This window comes from Colobus angolensis, unplaced genomic scaffold (genome assembly GCF_000951035.1).
Source record: "Colobus angolensis palliatus isolate OR3802 unplaced genomic scaffold, Cang.pa_1.0 Scaffold80, whole genome shotgun sequence".
In the NCBI taxonomy this organism is placed as follows: domain Eukaryota; kingdom Metazoa; phylum Chordata; class Mammalia; order Primates; family Cercopithecidae; genus Colobus; species Colobus angolensis.
The window spans coordinates 5,286,577-5,294,898 of record NW_012121821.1 but is presented as its reverse complement, the minus strand read 5'-3'; the positions used below and the strand labels follow the sequence as shown (position 1 = coordinate 5,294,898).

The 8,322-nt window shown below is 40.9% G+C and overlaps 1 long non-coding RNA gene across 1 annotated transcript in view; it reads left to right on the top strand.

Annotated features, from left to right (window-relative positions):
- The window catches only part of LOC105502661, an 11,629-nt gene that overhangs the window by 1,961 nt on the left and 1,346 nt on the right, over positions 1 to 8,322 (top strand). The window contains exon 2 of the long non-coding RNA XR_001000374.1: positions 7,288 to 7,320. This is a non-coding gene — a long non-coding RNA (uncharacterized LOC105502661). The remainder of the gene's footprint in view (positions 1 to 7,287; positions 7,321 to 8,322) is intronic.

Genomic DNA, 8,322 nt, shown 5'->3' with positions numbered 1-8,322 from the left:
AGGTTGCAATGAGCCAAGATTGCATCACTGTGCTGCACTCCAGCCTGGGTGACAGTGAGACTCCGTCTCAAAAAAATAAATAAATAAATTAAATAAAATAAAGAGAAAAGGCAGAAGCCCTGGATTCAAACCCACTACACATTCAGTTTCCTTAGCCGTAAAATGGAGACCCCACTCCACCCCCGCTGAACGGTGATTCTGACTGTTAGAAATAGTGGTAAGAGATGCTACATTTTTGGTGCTTGCTCAGGTTTAGGAAGGATAGTTAACACTCAGGTAATAACTATTTTGAAGGCAGAATAATATACCTCCTTAAAGAGTATACCTACTCAAATGTTGGTAAATGTTGACATGACTGAATCTAAATGGCAAAAGAGTCTTTTAGAAAAACATTAAGTCCCTGCGGATAAATGAGAGTGCTGATTTGGATGCTTAATTTAATTACATTCAGACTTGAACTGTTGGATGTATTAGAAATGTTAAAAGCTTTTTCTCAACATTTCCAAAAGTCTTTCCAAGAAATCAGTGTTATGTTTTGTTCCAGAAGCAAATTTGCATTTGTGATCTGTTTCTACAAATGGTATAAGTTAGCTCTATGTTTAGAAAGTAAAAATATCTGATACTAGATTGGAAGTATCTCTTCCTGGGGAATCCAGAAAGGTAAGCATATCATATTCTTATTGCAACAGATAAGTTGCTTATTGAGAACTCTGGTTGTTATTCTATATGGTAACAATATAGTTGATGTATATTTTATGATAGATCCTTTATATTTTCCTCGTGACTTTGGAAGGGGGAAGGGGGAGAAAATTATGATGACCAGACTAGTTAAAGAGGATTGAAAATCCACAGTACTGTATCTAAAGTAGAAGTTTGGGTTTGTTATAGACTTTATATCGACTAATAAGCAGATACTGTACAGTATTGCTCACCATTTTATCATACTTTTGCATATGAACTACTCCATAGCCTTTTATAGATGTTTTATAGCTGATTTTACCAGTTTTCCTGGTAACTTGTTTTTCTTTTCTTTTTTTTTTTTTTTGAGATGGAGTCTTGCGCTGTCACCCAGGCTGGAGTGCAGTGCCGTGATCTCAGCTCACTGCAGCCTCTGCCTCCCAGGTTCAAGCAATTCTCCTGCCTCAGTCTCCCAAGTAGCTGGGACTACAGGTGCCCACTACCACACCTGGCTAATTTTTTGTATTTTTAGTAGAGACGGGGTTTCACCGTGTTAGCGAGGATGGTCTCGATCTCCTGACCTCATGATCTGCCTGCCTCTGCCTGGGCCTCTCAAAGTGCTGGGATTACAGGCGTGAGCCCCTGTAATCTTTCTTTAATACTATAACTAAGAATTTATTAAAATGCACAAATTGTCTAAGACTGTAAAGTTTATTGGGGAGAGGCCACGACTACCTCTGAATTTAGTAAATTTAAAATATTTCTGATTCGCAATAAAGAACTAATATTCATATAAATAATATATGCTTTTTTCCCATTATGTTACCTGAAAATAAGTACTTATACAAGTATAACAAAGTCCACTAAAAATAACATTGCCACCAAATAAAACTTGGGAAAGACCAAATTTAATGACCTTTTATGAGGCAATAACACTGCAACAACTCTTCAAAGTCCAGATAGTTCTTCCAGAACATGTTATATATATTATATATAACACATTCCAAATTAATTTGTGTTGTGGGGCAGTGTGTTCCATGGACAAGATGATGGATGGAAAGTATGCCTTCTGGTCAGAAAAAATATTTGAAAATTCACAATTTATATTAATGTAATAAAGAATCTGAGAAACGCAGAAAAGAAATGGATTTCCCAAACATGCTAAGCTATGGGACCATTTCCTTAAATAATAAACAGCCTCATACCATCCCTTTGGACTAACATACCTATATTTCCAAACACATTTTGGGAAATACTGATATATAGAGAAGTCTTTTGTTCTGAATAACAAATTTTATTGATTTCCAGGTGCTTTTGAAATACGGAGAACAGCGGTAAACAAAGAATTTGCCTCCAGTAGGAACTGGAAAACTAACAAGTCCTAACCCCTGCTAATACCGATTTAGTCATAGGCCAGAGGATGGGCTCAAGTTTACATCTGCTCTTTGAAACACGCTCAACAAATAGTTTAAGTGAGACATTGCTGAGTAGGAAATGGCTAAATTACAGGTACTAATTTTTAAAAGTGATAAATATCTCAGTTTGGAAAATAAGCAGGAAATAGTTTCCCTGTTTTCAAGAGGATTCATTACATAGAAACCCCTTAAGCAGAAGTTCCCTGGTATATTTTAGCTAGACTTCAATATTTAAATTTGCAGGTTTTTTTTTTTGTTTTTTGTTTTTTTTGCAATGGAGTCTCACTCTGTTGCCCAGGCTGGAGTGCAGTGGTGGGATTTCGGCTTACTGCAACCTCCGCCTCCCAGGTTCAAGTAATTCTCATGCCTCAGCCTCTCAAGCAGCTGGAATTAACAGGCACGCACCATGACTCCTGGCTAATTTTTGTATTTTTAGTAAAGACAGGGTTGCACCATGTTGCCCAGGTTGGTCTTGAACTCCTGGCCTCAAGTGATCCGCCCACCTCAGCCTCACAAAGTGCTGGGATTACAGGTGTGAGACACCACTCCTGGCTAAGGGTTTTTTGTTTGCTGTTTGACAACTGAGAACAGAACTATTATTTCTCTCCTCTCTTGGAGTGGTCTCTCAGCGCTGTTAAGAGTCTACCGAGTGTAGTGACTCACGCCTGTAATCCCAGCACTTTGGGAGGCTGAGGCGAGTGGATCACCTGAGGTCAGCAGTTCGAGACCAGCCTGGCCAACATGGTAACACCCCATCTCTACTGAAAATACAAAAATTTGCCAGGCATGGTGGCTCATGCCTGTAATCCCAGCACTTTGGGAGGTCAAGGCAGGCGGATCAGGAGGTCAGGAGTTCAAGGCTAGCATGGTGAAACACTGTCTCTACTAAAAATACAAAAAATTAGCCAGGCATGGTGGCATGCGCCTGTAATTCCAGCTACCGGGAGGCTAAGGCAGGAGAATCATTTGGCCTTGGGAGGCAGTTTGCAGTGAGTGGAGATAGTGCCCCTGCACTCCAACCTGGAGTGAGACACTGTCTCAAAAAAAAAAAAAAAAACGGCCGGGCGCAGTGGCTTACGCCTGTAATCCCAGCACTCTGGGAGGCCAAAGTGGGTGGGTCACCTGAGGTCAGGAGTTTGAGACCAGCCTGGCCAACATGGTGAAACCCCGTCTCTACTAAAAATACAAAAATTAGCCAGGTGTGGTAGTGGACCCCTGTAATCCTAGCTACTCCAGAGGCTGAGGCAGGAGAATCACTTGAACCCAGGGGGCGGAGGTTGCAATGAGCTGAGATTGCGCCACTTCACTCTAGCCTGGGCGACAGAGCGAAACTCCGTCTCAAAAAAAAAGTCTACCATTAGTGGACACCTTTAGTCTTCCAATGAGATGCTTCCACCTCCCACCTTGTAGTTAAAAAATGCTTAACTTTGGGCTGGGTGCGGTGGCTCATGCCTGTAATCCCAGCACTTTGGGAGACAGAGCGATCACGAGGTCAGGAGTTCGAGACCAGCCTGCCCAATATAGTGAAACCCTGCCTCTATTAAAAACACAAAAATTAGCTAGGCGTGGTGGTGGGTGCCTGAATTTCCAGCTACTCGGGAGGCTGAGGCAGGAGAACTGCTTGAACCCAGGAGGCAGAGGTTGTAGTGAGCCGAGATTGCGCCACTAAACTCCAGCCTGGGCAACATAACGAGACTTCGTCCCAAAAAAAAAAAAAAAAAAAAGCAAGCTTAACTTTGAAGAGATTTGGTCTTCTCATACATCTCCTATAAAAAGAAACAAAATAAATGTGAGAAAAGGTAGAAAAGGCCTTTGTCATAGGGAGCAATTTTTTCTAAAAAGGTTTTTCAGCAAGACCCTCTCTCTTAAAAAAAGGGTTGTTACAATTCTGACACCATATCAACTTTTAAAGACCACTGTTTTCTTAGAATGTTTTTTTTCCATTTATTGCACATACAATAATTTGAAGGGGACTTTAGAAAATCATAATCAGGCCAGGCACAGTGGCTCAATGCCTGTAATCTCAGCACTTTGGGAGGCCGAGGCGGGTGGACCACATGAAGTCAGGAGTTCAAGACCAGCCTGGCCAACATGGCGAAAGCCCATCTCTACTAAAAATGACAAAATTAGCTGAAATATCACAGCTACTTGGGAGGCTAAAGCAGGAGAATCGCTTGAACCCAGGAGGTGGAGGTTGCAGTGAGCCAAGATCATGCCATTGCACTCTAGCCTGGGCAACAGAGCGAGACTCCGTCTCAAAAAAATAAACAAAAAAAAATCACAATCAGTAAAATTAATGTTTAATGAACATAGTGTTATTTTCTATTTTTTTAAAGACAAGTCTCCCTCTGTCTCCCAAGCAGAGCATAGTGGTGCAATCATAGCTCATTGTAACATGGGACTCCTGGGTTCAAGTGATCCTCCCACCTCAGTCTCTCAAGTAGCTAGGACTATGGGTGCATGCCACCACAATTTTTTGGATGCAGGGTGTCATTATGTTGCCCAGGCTGACCTCAAACTACTGGCCTCAAGTGACCCTCCCTCCTTGGCGTCCCAAAGTGTTGAGATTACAGGTGTGAGTCACCAAGTCTGGCCCAGGATGTTACTTTAAAATTGTCTTTTCATCTTCTAAATCAGTAAGAACTTCATAGTTGCTTTCAATGCCAATCAACATCCTTTACTACTGTATACACAATGTATTTATTTGACATTTGAAAGGAGACACAAAAGGATGTTACAACCTGCTATGGCAAGAAGATACAAAGGAACATATTGGTATGAACAGAATACCTCAGAGTGTATAAAAAAAGGCTTAATTCACCAGATGCAGTGGCTCACACCTGTAATCTCAGCATTTTGGGAGGTCAAGATAGGAGGATTGCTTGAGCCCAGGAGTTCAAGACCAGCCTGGGCAACATAGCAAGACTCTGTCTCTAAAAAAAATACATATATATATGCATTAGCCAGGCGTGGTGACAACAGGCCTGTGTTCAGTTACTCAGGAGGCTGCAGTGAGTCATGTTTGTGCCACTGTACTCCGGCCTGGGGGATAGAATGAGACCCTGTCTCAGCAAAAAACAAAAAAAAAAACTTCAAGGTGGGAGTAGGGGTTAATTCAAGGCTACCTAAGCTGGATTTGGGGTGATTATGGTCAAGAATGGATGCAAACAGAATATTAAACTGCCATTCATTGAAAGTGCTTACTACCTGCCAGACCCTGTACTAGGCTCTATATATTTACTGTCTCTAAGGTTACTCGGCAAGTAAATACCAGATCTGTGACTTTTAACTTCCCACTACAATAAGCTTATGAACTTCGTTGAAGCAAAAATGGTTTGAGAAGTGAAAAGCAAGCACATGTTTCATAGTGTTCTAAAAGTCTAAAATAATCCAGTAGAACATCAGAGATAAAATCCAAAAAGCAAGGTTTTCCCCCAATATTTAAATCAGGAAAGCAACATGATGATATCTGTAAACTATAACTGAACCAAAAATAGGACGAAACCTAGTGAAATCCATTTAGGGAGATATTACTGTGATCTTGAAAGAAGGCCTACTTAATACAGGACAGTGGGCTGGGGAGGTGTGAACCAAAAATAGACATATGCAAAAGCTCTAAAATTTAACCCTGAGAAATAAATGAAATTCACCTAGAACATAATGGTAATGGAACACATTTAAAGGGTGAAATTTTGGGCTTGGTGTGGTGGCTCACGCCTGTAATCTCAGGACTTCTGGAAGCCAAGATGGGCAGACCACATGACCCCAGGAGTTTGAGACCAGCCTGGGCAACATGCTGAAACTGTCTCTACAAAAAATACAAAAATTAGGCCAGGTGCGGTGGCTCACGCCTGTAATCCCAGTACTTTGGGAGGCCGAGGAGGGCAGATCATGAGGTCAGGAGTTTGAGACCAGCCTGGCCAACATGCTGAAACCCCATCTCTACTAAAAATACAAAAAAAATATTAGTTGGGTGTGGTGGCAGGCACCTGTAATTCCAGCTACTCAGGAGGCTGAGGCAAAATTGCTTGAACCTGGGAGGTGGAGGTTGCAATGAGCCAAGATTGCACCACTGCATTCCAGTCTGGGTGAAAGAGCAAGACTGTCTCAGGACAGGTGGCGGCGGGCAGGAGGGGGAGATTAGCTGGACTTGGTGTCTTGCACCTGTGGTCCCAGCTGCTTGGAAGGCTGAGGTGGGAGGACTAAGCTCAGGAGATTGAGGCTGTAGTGAGTCATGTTTGCAGCACTACATTCCAGCCTGGGTGACAGAGCAAGACCCCATCTCAAAACAAAACAAACAAAAGGTGAAATTTTGGAATTAGGAAAGATGCTATTTTTATAAATTGGCTTTAAGCTGTTGGCTGGACATCTAAGTTGTAGCATTCTGAAGGCAGTAGAGATGTGGGACTGTAGGACTGAAACAGGTGAGAGGAAAATGCCTATCAATTTTTTAAAAGTCTTTAAAGGAGAGCTTTAAAGGAAAGCAATACGAATTGAAGTATGTTTCAGGACACTCCTCTCCTAAAGAAAATCAATTATGGTTTTTATTCAAAATGTTATTACTCTAACGTTAAATATTTGAGTACAGCGATCATTTCAGATGCATTATGAATAAGTTAACTGAACACGCCTCCCATCTGCTTGCTTTACGGTTGTTTTTTTATGTTGCCTTTCATTAACTCATTTTATAATCTGTTACTTCTGAACACCTTCCATGTTCTGGTGCTTTCAGATATCTATCTCAAAGTATTATTTGTAAATGTCAAAAAGTCCCTATTATATATAATTGAAAGCTGGCTACATGGTAGACAATATGATCACAAACTTTTAAACAACTTAAGCTGAAGAAAATACTTTTTTCTAAGTATCAAATCAAAATGTAATTCAGCATGCAACCATAAAGTGCAACTACAAACTTTTCACAATGCCATTCACAACTTGTGGTTACCATCATAAGCCTACAGACCTACACACTGATTATCTTCAAAACCCTTATTAGGCTAGGCACGGTAGTTCATGCCTGTAATCCCAGCACTTTGGGGGGCTAAGGTGGGCCGATCACTTTAGGTCAGGAGTTCGAGACCAGCCTGGCCAACGTAGTGAAACTTCATCTCTGTTAGAAATACAAAAATTAGTGGGGTCCTGTAACCCCAGCTACTTGGGAAGCTGAAGCAGAACCATGTGAATCCAGGAGGCGGAGGTTGCAGTGAGCCAAGATTGCACCACTGTACTCCAGCCTGGGCCATAGAGCTAGACCCCGTCTCAAAAAATAAATAAATAAGAATAAAATAAAACCCTTATTAAGGATTTAAAAAACCTTAATTACATGATGCCAAAAGCTAGTCCCCGTCTGGCTTAGGGGCCCACAAGCTCCTGCTTTAAAGTCAGTTTTGTTTTTCTGATGTACTTACATTTGTGCAACACAATCAAGAGGTTCCCAGCTTGGTGGAACGTTCAAAGATGAGACAGAAAAGTAAACAGGCAATTACAATCTGACTTTTCATGCTGACAAGTGGCACAGAGGCTAGCCCAAATTCCCCTCCCTGACCCAGCTACCTCCCTTATAGACCATTCACGATCACTTAGACCAGGCTGCCACAAGACCTAAGTGAAGACAGGGAGAACACAGCATTTCTTACTCCTACTAACTTGTAACATCATTCTCTCAAGTTGCTCTCACTAGAGGCTCCCAATTGCTTCAAGCTGCCCAGTGATATTTGTATTTCTAAAGTGGGCAGGCATGGCCATTCCAGAAAAAGAAACATTCAGACTTGCGCCTTTTGTTACCCAAATATGAGATATTCAAACAATTTCTATTTTAACTCATTAAAAATTTAAGATCAAATAATCACATTCTTGAAACAATTCTTAATCACTTAATCATTTATTTTCAACACGTGTACTATAAAGAACCTAAGAAATTAGACAATTTTAATAACCCATAAACATGTTGATTCCATTTGCAGATTTAAATTTTGTATAAATAGCAGTCATTGCATACATGTATCAAGTGTACTTTGTTTATAATAACATTTATGCTACAATACTCTTCAGAAAAAGAAAGGTTCTACTTGGTTATAGGCTTCAGTATTATGAACTCCAAATAATGCCTTGAGGACCTCCAAAGGAAAAAACAGCTTCTACTAAGTTCTAGCTGAAGTATTACCAACTCCAAATAATGCTTTGAGGACCTCCAAAGGTAAAGTACTAATCCCTTTGGCCATTTAGT